Below are 18,824 nucleotides of genomic sequence, written 5' to 3'. Positions count from 1 at the left end.
GCAAAAATACTGGAATAAGTTGCCATTTCCTTCTCCAGGGGATCTTCTCAACCCAACAATCTAACCTCCATCTTCTGCACTGGCAAGCAGATTATTTACCACTGAGCCACCTGTATATGTATGTATACATATATATATTTGTATATATAATGTATATTTACAATTAAATACTATTCAGCTATAGTATGAATACTATTTACTATGCTATAATAAAAATAAAATTTTGCCGTTTCTAACAGCATTGGTGGACCTTGAGGTCATTATGCTAAGTTAAATAACCAGACAGAGACAAATACCTCATTATCTCACTTTCTTGTCGAATCTAAAACAACAACAACAACTACAAAAATGAACTCATCGACACAGGGAACAGATTGGTGGCAGCCAGAAGCAGGGGTTAGAGTCATAGGAAAAATGCATTAAGGCAGTCAAAAACAAAAAACAAATTTCCAGTTACAGGATACATATGTCAAGGGGTGCGATGTGCAACATGGTGACTGTAGCTTAAAATACTGTAAAAAGAAGGCACAATCTTCTTAGCAGAGATATTTACTTTGTAACTGGACAAAAAAGGGGTTAAATCTCGTTGCAATGTCCACATTTCTTCCAGCTCATATCATGATAGTTTCCTCCTCCCACCAAGTGCTGTAAACACTTTGAAGTGAAAAACACAGAGAGAAACTGGCATTATAAGAACAAACCAGTTAGAAAATGGAGGGTGGAGGTGAGAACAGAAAGATAGAAACATGAAATTCCCTGTGCTCTTATTCTTTTAAAGCTCATGGCTAGTTCTCTCCCAAACCACCTGTTATTGGCCGCTGTCCAACATGAGTCCATCCCAAAGGCCTATCCTTACCGCTTCTGACAGGATTAGATAGAAGAGCAGGAACCAGTCAGTTTCCATAGATAAGCCCACTGTTGACCCATTTCACTATCTCTCCCACAATTTATTCTGAGCCAACAGATCAAAGACAGTAAATACCATGTTACCAGTCATGGTTCTTTAATAATAACAAGTAAAATACTTCCCCAGTGAAAAGTTTGATCATCCCAAAAAAGACTCAGTGCCTATTTAAAATGACTGACCTTGGACAATGCATTTAACTTTATTCTGCCTCAAGTTCCTCACATACAAAATAGAAAATAATAATATCCCACATCATAGAATCATTATATAAGGTAAGCAAATTGAAATACCTAATGTGTTTAAAACAACATCCGGGATATTTTAAGCAACATATCAGGATTCATTATCATATTTGCAATTACATCTGCCCCCAAAATAGAAGCTGACCATGCTGGCCTTCGGGCTTCCCTGGTAGCTCAGATGGTAAAGAATCTGCCTCAATACTAAAGACCTGGGTCACGAAGATCCTCTGGAGAAGGGAATGGCTACCCACTTCAGTACTTTTTTTTTTTTTTAATTGAAGGCTAATGACTTTACAATAATGTGGTGGGGTTTCCCATACATCAACATGAATCAGCCACAGGTGTACATGTGTCCCCCCATCCTGAACTCCCCTTCCACCCTCCTCCCCACTCCATCCCTCTGGGTTGTCCAAAAGCACTGGCTTTGACTGCCCTGCTTCATGCATCTGCATCGAACTTGCACTGCCTGGAGAATTCCATGGACAGAGGAGCCTGTTTATCTACAGTCCATGGGGTCTCAAAGAATCAGATACGATTGAGCAACTAACACTTGCACTTCACTTTCATATTGGCCTTCACGTTTCATATTGGCTCTTCATGTTTCTACATGCTGGCAGAAATCTAGAGGATATATTTGTTCATTGATTCATGCATTTGCATTTATACAGGCTGATGTAAGACACGGTAATAGGCAACAAAAACCCTCATTCTGATGGAAAAGAGCAAGTTTCTGTGAGATGGTTTTATAAAGCACAGGACTGAAGGATAAGGGAAGGCCACTCTGAGATTTGACTGCTAAGCCAAGATCTGAGGGATAATGAAGTTTTAATCAACACAGAGGAGTGGATGGCAGGCAGTCAGTAGAGAATTTTAAACAGAAAATTTAGCAGAGCATAGTCCTTATAGAGGAAGGGGCAGGAAATGACTGAAGACTGGAAGGTAGCCCATGAGACTGATACAACTGAGGGGTCTGGAGAGCCACAAAACTTGGCCCCAGAGCACAAAGAAACTGGTGACCCACTGGCTGCAAACAGTTCGTGGTGGTGCCTCAGAGTTAGGGCATGTGTCCTAACAGGTAAGAGTTTAACTGAACTGGGTGTTATCCATAAGACTTGATGAAAAAGGAAATCTGAGAAAGCAAGAGCTTCACTAAAAAGAAGAAAGAAATTGTGTATCTATTCCAAATCCTGCCCATCAGCACCAGGCAGGAAGCCAGGGTTCTGATATCTGTTTATACAATGTATGAGTTATCATTACACTGGTCAATTAAGTGATATGTTTGCTTTATTTCAAATCACAAAGTTTTATATTAGAGTGATATACTTTTACCGCTTTGCTTATCAAACCAGAAAATTCATCACGCAAAGTCCATTTTTCACAGCACATCTAAATCCTTTTCTCTAGGCAACCCGCCTGGTCCATGTTAATGCAATTTCTTTAGACATCACTGCCACACTAGAAAATCAGAGCATGCCTTCAGGGGACGCTGAGCACATCATGGTAATGGCTTTCTAAGATTATTTATTTTTCAAAAAGTTGAAAAACTTGAATCAAAATGTGTGTTATGGGACACTAAAGATATTTATCTCAAATTGAACACAACGGTTGTCTATTTATCCCACATGAAAGCCCAGATTCTTTCCTTAAACAACTCTTGAATAAAAAGAAAGTGAAGATTTAACTTTAATAACAAATCTTGATATTAAATGTATTATAAGTGTTGACACACAGAATTGACTCTATTCCATAACTGTCTCCAGGTACAGGAATATAAATTTAAGGCAACATGTGTTGGTAAGTTGGTATTTGACATTTCTGAATTTTCCATATTTCCATTTTTCTTGAACTCAGTTTCTAATATATCAAGTTATTATTTTAACTAAAATATATAACCTAGATTAGAAATAATTGCTTATGAGTTATTATATCTTCAGAATAAGTCAATCCAGATCTCAATAGAAAAAAAACTTTTATCCATAACAATTTTTTATTTTTGCTTATTCAACAAAAAGATTAATTAGGTGTTAATTCTCATGGAACTATTATTAAAGAGCAAGAAACATATCTGAAATGTTAATACAAAAAGAACATCTGAAACATTAGTAAGCAGACATTTTCTCCAGCATATTTCTTTCATTAGTGTGAATGAGATAGAGTCTTAGGTAGGAAAGCACAGAGAATGTTTTGTGTAAATGTAACTACAGAAATACTTCAAGAAGGCACAAATGTCTTAAAAAAACAAATGAAAAGCTGAATGGCAGGGTAATAAAAGACATGTAAATTTCATCATATGCCTTATATTTATGCCAATGAGTTGATAGAAATATATTTATATTTGGGGTTTTGATTGTTTGGATTTTGAGAGATTAGAAAGTAATACAAAGTAATCAAGAAATATTAATTTTTTTGGGTGATTCTCATGAAGTTGCTTAATAAGGAACCACTGAAATTTCTGCAGTTTCTATTAGACAGATAAGGGGATGATAAGTAGATATATAGATAGATAGTAGGTGATGGACACATAGAGATTCCTTTCAGATATATATAGTCATCTCTTTTGGAGGTAAAAATGAAAATCCCTGGGTCAACACCACCTTGAGCCAAGGTCAACATCCTGGTGGCCTATGTCATTTTCCTATCAACAGAGTGGCCAATACAAGGCAACACAAAAGGGACAAGGTGGTTATCTCTGTTGCCCCTCAGAAGCTGTTCATAGCAAAACCTCTGCTTAGCATGACTCTCAGCTGAAAGAAGCTTACACCGAGCTTCCAGGTCTTCTCACTGGTGTGTTGCTATAGTTTTGTCTTTCTTTCAGGTGATCCAACTCCCTTTTTTCTTGGCCAGTGCTCCCCACCTTTAAAGGATTGCAGTAAGGACAGGTGTTCTCCATTTTCCTCTGTGGCCCCATTTTCCTCTAGATCTTCTGTGTGTCCCGGTCCAGTGGTCCAGCTGGCAGAGAGGTGGCATCATTTCTAGTCCACAGATACCTCCGTGGATGCAGGCAGTCATGAACCTCAGCATCACCGTTCTCCATGTGCAACATGACTCAGCCTCCCAGGAGGCAGGGTTGCCTGGCAACCACTGCCAGTGACTGCTCAGATCGTGACATTGTTGACCTTGACTGGGTTGCCATTTCCTACTCCAGGGGATCTTCCTGATCCAGGAGTTGAACCATGTCTCTTGAGACTCCTGCATTTAGGTGGATTCTTTACCACTAGTACCACCTAGGAAGGTCAGAGTCTTATAGGCCCTTCATCAAATGAGCACTGCCCCAACTTTACTAAGTTCTTTTTACTTTAGTTTTAGTTTGGCCAGTTTTCATTTTTCCTCTTCAGCAGCATTTTAAGGAATGCCTGATTTATCACTGAATCCCTGATTCTGGAAACTTTGGAACAGAAAAAGAGCTAAAGAACAGAAATATATTCATAGGATTATTGAATAGGATGAATGGTGAAGAATGTCTTTTTATTACTTTATTCTTATTCATCAGTTTGCATTCAGACAATATTCTTTCTATTCAAGAGAATTCTCAAGGATACATATGTATGTTAAAAAGTACATTCTTTAGGAATATATTCCTAGTGTATATATTTAAAAATAGACTTATAATAAGCATTCAGCAGTCAGAACAATATATTCATGGAAAAACTTTATTGAGAAGAAATAATCTCATTCATCAGCACATTCATATGGACAGATTTATCTTATGTCCTACCAGCTTGCCTCTCACTTTTTTAGCTTTCAGCTACAGCTATAGGGAACTGTTGCAGATAAATTAGACATTCCTTAACATATATGTAGAAGTATATCATTTTATACATGAATATGAAGAAGTATAACATTCTTCATACTCATAAGAAGAAAACATGAAAATGAGTCAACTTCAAACAGTGGAAAGAAACGCATTCGGCAAATGAGTTTTGAACAGAAGCACCTGCCATGGCAGAGAGAGATGACTTCAAAACAAAAACTAGGCACAGTTGGCCAGATGGGGAAATGGCAAAGTCTTAAGTGTATGAAGCCCGCAAGAAGGTAAGGGAAGCTAAGTCAGGACTGAACTATGGTTGCTACCACTCAGTTGTTGCTACTGTTCTTTCACTAAGTGGTGTCTAAGTCTTTGAGACCCCTTGGACTACAGCCTACCAGGGTCCCCTGTCCTTTACTAACTCCCGGAGTTTGCTCAGATTCATTTCCATTAATTCAGTGATGCTATCTAACCATCTCATCTTCAGCCGCCCTCATCTCCTTTTGCCCTCAATCTTTCCTGGCATCAGGGTCTTTTCCAATGAGTCAACTCTTCGCATCAGGTGGCCAAAAGTATTAGAGCTTCAGCTTCAGCATCAGTCCTTCCAATGACTATTTAGGGTTGATTTCCCTTAGGATTAACTGGTTTGAGGTCCTTGCATGTCCAAGGGACTCTCAAGAGTCTTCTCTAGCACCACAATTCAAAAGCATCATTTCTTCAGTACATAGCCCAAGACCAAACAACTAAACATGGTGAAGTCTTGGATGCTGGAAGCTACCAGGGCACCCAGTGACCAGGATATATCCCAGGAGACAGCCCAGGACATAGTGAAAATGGAGGCTCCTCTCATGTCCACAACCCCAGTAACCCATGGAAGATCTATATTCCTGCTTCAAACTTGCACATAAGTGTTGGGAAGGAACACTGCCTTGAGTCTGAACATTACTTCACTGCCTAAAGCACTTTGTAATCAGAGCAGGCTAGAGATAGATTGTATAGGCCATTTAGTTACTAACTATGATTGGACTGTTTCAAGTTGTTAATTTTGGATTTTCTCCCTATCTAATTCATGGAGACTAAGACGACAAGTCAATATTAGACAAAGTAATATGAGTTCTATTAGTTAACCCACTGCACAAATTCACCTGTATATCTTTCTGATGCCCCTAAGATGCCACATATTCCTCTAAACATGAGAAAAGATTCTTAAAGTAAAACCTGAATTAGTGCTTTCAGGGGAGGTTCACTGTTTAATTTTAGAATTTCCCATTTCCTTCCAAGTCCAGGCTATGATTATGTAAATCAATTAAACTACTGCAAAATTCCACCCATCTTACATGCTAGAAAACTAATGCTCAAAATTTTCCAAGCCAGGCTTCAACAGTATGTGAATCATGAACTTCCATTTGTTAAAGCTGGAATTATAAAAGGCAGAAGAACCAGAGATCAAAATGCTAACATGCACTGGATGATCAAAAAACCAAAAGAGTTCCAGAAAAACAGCTACTTCTGCTTTATTGACTACACCAAAGCCTTTGACTATGTAGATCACAACAAACTGTGAAAAATTCTTAAAGAGATGGGAATACCAGAGCACCTTACTGCCTCCTGAGAAATCTGTATGCAGGCAAGAAACAACAGTTAGAACCAGACATGGAACAACAGACTGGTTCCAAATAGGGAAAGGAGTACATCAAGGCTGTATATTGTCACCCTGCTTATTTAACTTATATGCAGAGTACATCATGTGAAATGCCAGGCTGGATGAGACATGAACTGGAATCAAGATTGTCAGGAGAAATATCAATAACCTCAAATATGCAGATGATACCACCCTTATGGCAGAAAGTGGAGAAAAACTAAAGAGCCTCTTGATGAAAGTGAAAGAGGAGAGTGAAAAAAAATTGGCTTAAAACTCAGAATTCAGGAAACTAAGATCATGGCATGCAGTCCCATCACTTCATGGCAAATAGATGGGGAAACAATGGAAACAGTGACAGACTTTATTTTGGGGGCCTTCAAAATTACTACACATGGTGACTGCAGCCATGTAATTAAAAGACACTTGCTCCTTGGAAGAAAACTTACGACCGACCTAGATAGCATATTAAAAAGCAGAGGCAATACTTTGTCAACAAAGGTTCATCTAGTCAAAGCTATGGTTTTTCCAGTAGTCATGTATGGATGTGAGGGTTGGACTAGAAAGAAAGCCGAATGCCAAAGAATTGATGCTTTTGAAATGCGATGTTTGAGAAGATTCCTGAGAGTCCCTTGGACAGTAAGAAGATCCAACCAGTCCATCCTAAAGGAAATCAGTCCTGAATATTCTTTGTAAGGATTGATGCTGAAGCTGAAACTCCAATATTTGGCCACCTGATGCGAAGAACTGGCTCATTGGAAAAGACCTTGATGTTGGGAAAGAATGAAGGCAGGAGGAGAAGGGGATGACAGAGGATGAAATGATTGGATGGCATCACTGATTTATTGGACATGAGTTTGAGCAAGCTCCAGAAGTTGGTGATGGACAGAGAAGGCTGGTGTGATGCAGTCCATGGGGTCACAAAGAGTCAGACATGACCAAGTGACTAAACTGACTGAGATAATTTACTTATATTAAATATTAAATAATTTTCATTCATACTGTCTGCTGCGCTGGAAGCATGTAACTCTTTTCTATCTCACAGGTAGTCATGAAAAAGGAGAAGCATTAAAAAGAAAAAGACTCCCGTTGATATTTTCTCTTTTGCTTGTTTTCTTCACCTGGATGCTCCTTGGAATTTGAAAACAATGTTTTCAAGAAGTATTATATAGCTTTATTGTACAATAAAGCTATGAAGATGTTTTGAAAAAGCATATAGAAACATATAAAAATAATTAAGATGATATCATGTACTCTCACACTGCGCTTTTCTACAACTATCATCATGTCAACACTTTCAGGAAATGTGCACATTACCACACAATTGTTAAGCAATTAGTGGTCCAACCTAAGATCAATGCTTTATTGAGAAATACAATTGAGCATCAACATTATCATTTTCACTGCTAATTGGTTCCATGTTGCTAAAGTATGGTTGATATGACAGTAATAAAAGTGATCAATAGAACATGGTGACAAGACTGATTCTGTGTGTATCTGTCCTTTGTCAAATCAACCAATAGTAACTCCTCAAAACTCTTTTGCACCACCTATTCTTCTTTGTTCAAGGGTATAATCAACTAACTCTTATTTAAATCTGAATTCTTAAATATATTCAACATAACTTACATTTAGTTAGGTTCATTTGAAATATATTCCTATGTATGTTCACATTCAACAATTGCTATGTTATTAAGAGTTATAAAATATCAGACATATTATGCAGCAAGATATACTCTGTATATAAAAGCATCTTAACCTCTGGAAAATTTACTTTTACATCATTCATAGAAAAATGGTTATTAATAAGTTTCTGATAAAAAATTTAAAACTGTTGTCTTCCTCATTATTTCATAGTTTAAAATATGCATCCATATTTATACCAACTGCATAAAGCAATGTATAGTCACACACACTTAGTATCTGTTTAAAGCAATGTCATTTCAATTTAAAATAAAAATTAAGCTTTATGGGTGGCACTAAAAAAAGAACAAAATTTCTATCCCTCATCTTGAATTCCCAAGACTATTAAAAGCTTGAACCATATCCTGAAGTTTAATCTGAACTGCATTAAATGAAACAACTGTGCTAAAAACAGAAAGTATATAGTGTTGTTCAGCTCTTGAAAGGCATCTGTGTGTAGATGTTCTCTTGGTCATTTCAATATTTATACACCACATAGGCTGCATTGATATGAAAATCATGCTCTTTATCTACTTGCCTTAAAGATGTTGGGGGGGGGTACACTTCACAAGTATATTTTGACTCATTGAATGATGAATATAGCCATTTTCATTTACCTATAATTGTCAAGACTCACAACCAGTGTTCACATCAAGAGAATGCAGCTATTTAGAAAATAATACTATTCAAAAGGAAGTACTTTATCTTCCTATCTATGATATTCCCTTTCTAATAAGACTTTTTTTTTTAAGGCAAAACTGTTGTTCTCAGAAGGCTTCCCAGGTGGCTCAGATGATAAAGAATCCGCCTGCAATGCAGAAGACCCAGGTGTGATCCTTCCGTCAGGAAGATCCCCTGGAGAAGGGCATGGCAACCCACTCCAGTATTCTTGCCTGGAGAATTCCATGGGCAAAGGAGCCTGGCAGGCTACAATCCATGGGGTCACAAAGACACCATTGAGAGACTAACACTTTCACTTTCTCATTGTTCTCAAAGGAATACAAAAGGAACACATTGCAGAGATTTATTTAGTTCATTAATTAGGGAGTCAGCAGAATATAATAAGCAACTTGAAAAAGAACCCCCAAAGTGGACAATATAAAAAATATTAAGAATGCTGAAAGGAAAACTGGCTTCCTCCACAGGAAGGGGAGGAAAATCAATTGCAATTTCACCAGACAATTCATGTGTGTGTCTATGAACAAGAATCATTTGCATTGCTAAAGATACCTATAAATCACAGAATATGTAATAGCTCAGAAGAATGAAGGAAGGAGGTAACTGCAAAGGAGGTGCCGTCAGGACACCCAATTCAAAGCCATTTACAATTTTCCTGACATTGCTCTTGTAACTATTTATCATCATGTTAGCATAAATGAATCACATTGTTTGGCTGCTTAAAGAGGTGATTCAATTTCTAAGAAAAATATCACTCAAATAAATGTGTTTTTTTTAAAAGCCCTCTCATAAAGTCAAATTTCCTTTTAAGAAATGCACATTCACTCATATAACTCAATAGAAAAATACCCAAACAATCTGATTTAAAAATAGGCAGATGAATGGGAAGAATGAATAGGCACTCTTCCAAAAATGACAAATAAATGGTCAACATGTCCAAGAAAAGATGTTCAACATCATGGGTCATCAGGGAAATGCAAATCACAACAACAGTGAGATGGAACCTCACACTTGTTAGAATGGCCATTATCAAAAGACAAGAGATAGTAAGTGTTGGTGAGGATGTAGAGAAAAGAGAACTTGTGTGTATTGTTGGTGGCAATGTAAATTTGAATCACCACTGTGGAAAGGATTTTGAAAGTTTCTCAAAGATTAAAAGTAGAACTACTATATGATCTAGCAATTTTGCTTCTGGATATTTGGTTTTTAAAAATGAAAACACTATTTCAGAATGATATTGATGCTGTTATATTAATTGCAGGTTTATTTCCAATAGCCAAGATATGTAAATAGCCTATGTGTTCATCAAAGATGAATGGACAAAGAAAATGTGATTAATGTATCATATAAATATATTAATTGGAATATTGTTCAGGCATAAAAAAGAAGGAAATCTTGCTATGTGTGAAAACATGAGTAGCCCTTGAAAAAAAGAAAGAGAAGGAACTCAAAGATATAGAGGACAGATCGGCAGTTGCCACAGGTTTTCTGATTTCAACAGCTTTTGTGTCCATTAATGTCACTAAGAAATTTTCCTCAGCATAGCATCCTGTGTTGGAGGGAAAGTGCACAGGTTGGAAACCTACTGGGGTTACATTAAAGTAACAAGGTAGGGTGGGAGAGAATACTCTCAGGTACTTAATTTCTAAAGTCCATTTGTTATCAATATTATAGACATTGTGTGTGTGTGTGTGAAAGTTGCTCAATTGTGTCCAATTCTTTGTGACGCCATGGACTTATAGTACATGGAATTCTCCAGGCCAGAATACTGGAGTGGGTAGCCTTTCCCTTCTCCAGGTGATCTTCCCAACCCAGGGATTGAACCCAGGTCTCCTGCATTGCAGGCAGATTCTTTACCAGCTGAGCCAGAAGGGAAGCCCAAGAATACTGGAGTGGGTAGCCTATCCCTTCTCCAGCGTATCTTCCTGACCCAGGAATCAAATCAGGGTCTCCTGTATTGCAGGCAGATTCTTTACCAACTGAGCTATTAGGAAAGACATAGACATTGGAGATCATCTACAGCTTCATGTCATCATCAATGATTTCCCAGACTAACTTCCAACAGACCGGGTCTGAATATTTTGGGAAATCTCCCTCACCAGATGTCATCTGCTTCACATAATACTATACATAGAAAATCCTAAAGGTGCTACCAGCAAACTACTAAAGCTCATAAATGAATTTGGTAATTTGAATTTGGTAATCCTATATACTAACAATGAAAGCTTAGAGAAATTAAGGAAACAATTCCATTTATCATCGCAAAAACAACAAAAACCCCTAGGAATAAACCTACTAAATGAAGCAAAGACCTGAACTCATAAAAATATAAGACATTGATGAAAGAAATCAAAGATAACCCAAACAGATGGAGAGATAAACTGTGTTTTTGGATTGGAAGAATCAATATTGTGAAAATGACTACACTACCCAAAGCAATCTACAGATTCAGTGCAATCCTGATCAAATTACCAATGGCATTTCTCACAAAGTTTGAACAAACAAAAAATTGTACAATTCATATAGAAACACGGAAGATTCCAACTAGCCAAAACAATAATGAAAAAGAAAAGTGGAACTGTAGGAATCAGACTCCCTAACTTCAAATGTCATCTTCAAATGTCATGTTTCAATTTTGGGAAATCTTTACTTCCTAGTCACCAGATGATGAACCGTCAGTTTGGTGCTTTTTTTTTAAGTATGGTATGTGCATCCAAGAGTCTGTTCCCTGGAGTTTGGCAGCAAAATGATTGGTTAGCTGTACCTGATAGGGGCCTTTCCAACAAGAGAGTCCCTCTTCGGATCATTCTTCCAACGGACAAAATCTCCAGGTTGCAAGGTTCGTGATGCTTAAGTACTTCATCTTCAGAAAGCACACTGTGAAACATTGCTATACGAAAGCAAGATTATTTTTAGTAGAAGCAATTAGACTTTGCAATATTGGAGTATCTCTTCTATTATCAGTTGTGGGTCAAAAAAGCAGGAGCCAAGAGCATTGGGTGTCCTGGGATTATGTCAGAGGGTAAGAGTTCATGAGTTCAGAAACAGATAGATTTGAGAATTAGAAGACCCAGAAACACTGCTTTTGGCCAAGGTAATTGACAAATTTTGTCAGTTGAGTCTTAATGCACTAGTGTGTTCAACTAAGCCAGAAGACTGAGGATGGCAAGCACAGAGAAAATGTAAAAGAGGTCAAACAGCACAGACTTGTTGAAACACCTGACAAATGAAATGAGTTCCTTGGTTACTATGAAGTTTGAGAGGAATTCCCCAGGGAGGGATAATCTTTTCCAAAAAGGCTTTAGCCCCAGAAGTTGCAGTTCAGTTCAGATCAGTTCAACCGCTCAGTCGTGTCCAACTCTTTGCTACACCACGGACTGCAGCACACCAGGCTTCCCTGTCCATCACCAACTCCCCGAGCTTACTCAAACTCATATCCATTGAGTTGTAATGCCATCCAACTGTCTCATCCTTGTCCTCCCCCTTCTCCTCCTGCTTTCAGTCTGTCCCAGCATCAGGGTCTTTTCCAATGAGCCAGTTCTTCGCATCAGGTGGCCAAAGTATTGGAGTTTCAGCTTCAGCATCAGTCCTTTCAAAGAATATTCAGGACTGATTTCCTTTAGGATGGACTGGTTGGATCCCCTTACTTTCCAAGGGACTCTCAAGAGTCTTCTCCAACACCACAGTACAAAAGCATCAATTCTTTGGCACTCGGCTTTCTTCCTATTTCAACTCTCACATCCATACATGACTACTGGAAAAATCATAGCTTTGACCAGATGGACTTTTGTTGGCAAAGTAATATCTCTGCTTTTTAATATGCTATCTAGGTTGGTAATAACTTTTCTTCCAAGGAGCAAGCGTCTTTTGATTTCATGGCTGCAGCCACCATCTGCAGTGATTTTGGAGCCTCCCCCGCAAAATAAAGTCTGTCACTGTTTCCATTGTTTCCCCATCTATTTCCCATGCAGTGATGGGACCAGATGCCACGATCTTAGTTTGCTGAATGTTGAGTTTTAAGCCAATTTTTTCATCTCCTCTTTCATTTTCATCAAGAGGCTTTTCAGTTTTCCTTTGCTTTCTGCCATAAGGGTGGTATCATCTGCATATCTGCGGTTATTGATATTTCCTCCAGCAATCTTGATTCCAGCTTGTGCTTTATCCAGTCCAGCGTTTTTCATGATGTACTCTACATATTAATTAAATGAGCAGGGTGACAATATACTCCTTGACATACTCCTTTCCCAATTTGGAACAAGTCTGTTGTTCCATGTCCAGTTCTAACTGTTGCTTTTTGACCTACGTACAGATTTCTCAGGAGGCAGGTAAGGTGCTGTGGTATTCCCATCTTCTTTAAGAATTTTTCACAGTTTGTTGTGATCCACACAGTCTCAATTTAATGTGAAAACATATAGACATGGATACTTATATCCATGAAAGAGAAGTTGTATAAAATCCATTAGCCAGATTCCTAGTGGTCTAAATGGTGTATTGGGGCTTCCCTGGTGACTCAGATGGTAAAGAATCCACCTGCAATGCAGGAGACCTGGGTTTGATCGCTAGGTCAGGAAGATCCCCTAGAGAAGGGAACAGCTACCCACTCCAATATTCTTGCTTGAAGAATTCCATGGACAGAGTATCCTGGCAGGTTACATACAATCCATGGGATCACAAAGAGTCAGACACAACTAAGCTACTAACACTTACTTACAAATGGCACATTTAAGCAGTTTAGGATATTTAGGGATGACCAAGAGGAATGGAATGGGAGGGAGGCTTAGAAGGGAGTCTCAAGAGGGAGGGGATATATGTATACCTATAGCTGATTCATATTCTTGTGCAACAGAAACTAACACAACATTGTAAAGCAATTATCCTCCAATTAAAAGAAAAATGTCTGAGACTAATATAAACAGGTTTTACTAGGTTGTATTTCAGACAAATGGGACAAGTAAGATAGGCACTTCTTTTTTGGTAAATTAATTTATTTATTTTAATTGGAGTCGAATTACTTTACAATATTGTAGTGGTTTTTGCCATACACTGACATGAATCAGCCATGGGTGTACATATGTCCCCCATTCTGAAACCCCCTCCACCTCCCTCCCCATCTTATCCCTCAAGGTTGTCCCAGTGCACATCGAATCTGGACTGGTGATCTATTTCACATGTAATATACATGTTCCAATGCTATTCTCTCAAATCATCCCACCCTCGCCTTCTCCCACAGAGTCCAAAAGTCTGTTCTTTACATCCATGTCTCTTTTGCTGTCTCACATATAGGGCCATGGTTACCATCTTTCTAAATTCCATATATATGCTTTAATATACTGTATTGATATTTTTCTTTCTGACTTACTTCACTTTGTATAATAGGCTCCAGTTTCATCCACCTCATTAGAACTGATTCAAATGCATTCTTTTAAATAGCTGAGTAATATTCCATTGTGTATATGTACCGCAGCTTTCTTATTCATTCATCTGCCAATGGACATCTAGGTTGCTTCCATGTCCTAACTATTGTAAACAGTGCTGCGATGAACATTGGAGTACACGTCTCTTTCAATTCTGGTTTCCTTGGTGTGTATGACCAGAAGGGCTTGCTGGGTTGTATGACATTTCTATTTCCAGTTTTTTTAAGAAATATCCACACTGTTCTCCATAGTGGCTATACTAGTTTTCATTCCCACAAACAGTGTAAGAGTGTTCCCTTTTCTCTGCCCCCTCTCCAGCATTTATTGTTTGTAGACTTTTTGATAGCAGCCATTCTGATCGGTGTGAGATGGTACCAAATAGTGGTTTTGATTCACATTTCTCTGATAATGAGTGATGTTGAGCATCTTTTCATGTGTTTGTTAGCTATCTGTATGTCTTCTTTGGAGAAATGTCTGTTTAGTTCTTTGGCCCATTTTTTCATTGTTTTTTTTTGTTTGTTTGTTTGTTTTCTGGAATTGAGCCGCATGTGCTGCTTGTATATTTTTGAGATTAATTCTTTGCCAGTTTCTTCATTTGCTATTATTTTCCCCTATTCTGAAGGCTATCTTTCACGTTGCTTATAGTTTCCTTCATTGTGCAAATGCTTTTAAGTCTAATCAGGTCCCATTTGTTTGTTTTTGCTTTTATTTCCATACTCTGGGAGGTGAGTCATAGAGGATCCTGCTGTGATTTATGTCAGAGAGTGTTTTGCCTATGTTTTCCTCTAGGAGTTTTATAGTTTCTGGTCTTACATTTAGATTTTAAATCCATTTTGTGTTTATTTTTGTGTATGGTGTTAGAAAGTGTTCTGGTTTCATTCTGTTACAAGTGGTTGACCAGTTTTCCCAGCACCACTTGTTAAAGAGATTGTCTTTACTCCATTGTATATTCTTGCCTCCTTTGTCAAAGATAAGGTGTCCATAGGCGCGTGGATTTATCTCTGGGCTTTCTATTTTGTTCCACTGATCTATATTTCTATCTTGTACCTGTACCATACTGTCTTGATGACTGAAGCTTTGTAGTATAGTCTGAAGTTAGGCAGGTTGATTCCTTCAGTTCCATTCTTCTTTCTCAAGATTGCTTTGGTTATTTGTTTTTGTTATTGTTGTCTTGTTTTGTTTTGTATTTCCATACAAATTGTGAAATTATTTGTTCTAGTTCTCTGAAAAATACCATTGGTAACTTGATAGGGATTGCACTGAATCTATAGATTACTTTGGGTAGTATACTCATTTTCAGTATATTGATCCTTCTGATCCATGAACATGGTATATTTCTCCATCTATTTGTGTCCTCTTTGATTTCTTTCTTCAGTGTTTTATAGTTTTCTATATATAGATCTTTTGTTTCTTTAGGTAGATTTTCTCCTAGGTATTTTATTCTCTTTGTTGCAATGGTGAATGGGATTGTTTTCTTAATTTCTTTTTCTGTTTTCTCATTATTAGTATATAGGAATGCAAGGGATTTTCTGTGTGTTAATTTTATATCCTGCAACTTTACTATATTCATTGATTAGCTCTAGTAATTTTCTGGTGGAGTCTTTAGGGTTTTCTATGTAGAGGATCAGTCATCTGCAAACAGTGAGAGATTTACTTCTTTTCCAAGCTAGATTCCTTTTATTCTCTTTTCTTCTCTGATTGCTGTGGTTAAAACTTCCAAAACTATGTTGAATAGTAGTGGTTGTAATGGGCACCCTTGCCTTGGTCCTGACTTTAGGGGAAATGCTTTCAATTTTTCACTATTGAGGATAATGTTTGCTGTGAGTTTATCATATATGGGTTTTATTATGTTGAGGTATGTTCCATCTATGCCCGCTTTCTGGAGAGTTTGTTTTTTTTAAAATCATAAATGGATGTTGAATTTTGTCAAAGGCTTTCTCTGCATCTGTTAATCACACGGTTTTATCTTTCAATTTGTTAATGGGGTGTATCACATTGATTGATTTATGAATATTGAAGAATCCTTGCATCCCTGGGATAAAGCCCACTTGGTCATGATGTATGATCTTTTTAATATGTTGTTGGATTCTGTTTTCTAGAATTTTGTTGAAGATTTTTACATCTATGTTCATCAGTGATGTTGGCCTGTAGTTTTCTTGTTTTTTTCTCACCTTTTTCTGGTTTTGGTATTAGGGTGATGGTGGCCTCATAGGATGAGTTTGGCAGTTTACCTTCCTCTGCAATTTTCTGGAAGAGTTTAAGTAGGCTAGGTGTTAGCTCTTCTCTAAAGTTTTGGTGGAATTCACCTGTGAAACCATCTGGTGCTGGGCTTTTGTTTGTTGGAAGATTTTTTATTACAGTTTCAATTCCTGTACATGTGATGGGTCTGTTAATATTTTCTATTTCCTCCTGGTTCAGTTTTGGAATGTTATACTTTTCTAAGAATTTGTCCATTTCTTCAAAGTTATCCATTTTATTGGCATATAGTTGCCAATAGTCTCTTATGATCCTTTGTATTTCTGTGTTGTCTGTTGTGATTTCTCCATTTTCATTTCTAGTTTTGCTGATTTCATTCTTCTCCCTTTTTTTTCTTGATGTGTCTGGCTAATGGTTTGTCTATTTACCTTCTCAAAGAACCAGATTTTAGTTTTGTTGATTTTTGCTATACTCTCCATTATTTCTTTTTCATTTACTTCTGCCCTAATTTTTATGATTCCTTTCCTTCTACTAACCCTGGGATTCTTCATTTCTTCTTTTTCTAGTTGTTTTAGGTGTAAAGTTAGGTTATTTACTTGTTTTTTCTCTTGTTCCTTGAGATAAGCTTTTATTGCTATGAACCTTCCCCTTAGCACTGCTTTTACTGAATCCCATAGGTTTGGGGTTATAGTGTTTTTATTTTCATTCATTTCTATGCACATTTTTATTTTTTTAAATTTCTTCTGTGATTTGTTGGTTATGCAGAAGCGTGTTGTTTAGCCTCCATACATTTGTATTTTTGATAGTGTTTTTCCTGTAGTTGACATCTAATCGAACCACACTGTGATCAGAAAAGATGCTTGAAGTGATTTCAATTTGGTTGAATTTACCAAGGCTAGATTTACGGCCCAAGATGTGACCTGTCCTGGAGAATGTTCCGAGTGCTTGAGAAAAAGGTGAAATTCACTGTTTTGGGGTGAAATGTCCTATAGATATCAACTAGGTCTAACTGGTCCATTGCATCATTTCAAGTTTATGTTCCCTTGCTAATTTTCTGTTTGGTTGATCTATCCATAGATGTCAGTGGGGTATTAAAGTCTCCCACTATTATTGTTTACTGTTAATTTCCCCTTTCATACTTTTTGACATTTGACTTACATATTGTAGTGCTCCTATGTTGGAGCACCAATATATATTAATATATATTTGTAATTGTTATGTCTTCTTCTTGGATTGATCCTTTGATCATTATGTAGTGTCCTTCTTTGTCTCTTTTCATGGCCTTTATTTCAAAGTTTATTTTATCTGATATGAGTGTTGCTACTCCTGCTTTCTTTTGGTTTTTATTTGCATTAAATATCTTTTTCCAGCCCCTTCACTTCCAGTCTGTATGTGTCCCTTGTTTGGAGGTAAGTCTCTTGTAAATAGCATATATAGGGGTCTTATTTTGTATCCATTCAGCCAGTCCTTATCTTTTGGTTGGGGCATTCAACCCATTTACATTTAAAGTAATTATTGATAAGAATGATCCCATTGCCATTTACTTTGTCATTTTGGGTTCAAGTTTATACATCTTTTCTGTGTTTCCTGTCTAGAGAAGATCCTTTAGCATTTGTTGGAGAGCTGGTTTGGTGGTGCTGAATTCCCTCAGCTTTTGCTTGTCTGTAAAGCTTTTGATTTCTCCTGCATATTTGAATGGGATCCTTGCTGGGAATAGTAATCTGGGTTTTAGTTCTTTTTTTTTTTTTTTTCATCAGTTTAAGTATGTCCTGCCATTCCCTTCTGGCCTGGAGAGTTTCTGTTGAAAGATCAGCTGTTATCCTTATGGAGATCCCCTTGTGTGTTATTTGTTGCTTTCTCCTTACTGCTTTTAGTATTTGTTCTTTATGTTTGATCTTCATTAATTTGATTAATATGTGTCTTGGGGTGTTTTGCCTTGGGTTTATCCTGTTTGGGACTCTCTGGGTTTCTTGGTCTTGGGTGGCTATTTTCCTCCCCATTTTAGGGAAGGTTTCAATTATTATCTCCTCAAGTATTTTCACATGGCCTTTCTTTTTGTCTTCTTCTTCTGGAACTCCTATGATTGACTATTGGGGCATATGACATTGTCCCAAAGGTCTCTGAGGTTGTCCTCATTTCTTTGAGGTGAAAAGATTCTGAGAATCTTTTTTCTTTTTTTCTCTTTTCCTCTCTGCTTCATTTATTTCCACCATTCTATCTTCCACCTCACTTATTTTGTCTTCTGCCTCAGTTATGCTACTGTTGGTTCCTCCAGAGCTTTTTAATCTCAGTTATTGCATTATCCATTATAGATTGACTC

This window comes from Budorcas taxicolor, chromosome 8 (genome assembly GCF_023091745.1).
Source record: "Budorcas taxicolor isolate Tak-1 chromosome 8, Takin1.1, whole genome shotgun sequence".
NCBI classification, from domain to species: domain Eukaryota; kingdom Metazoa; phylum Chordata; class Mammalia; order Artiodactyla; family Bovidae; genus Budorcas; species Budorcas taxicolor.
Note: the sequence above shows the minus strand (reverse complement) of the source record.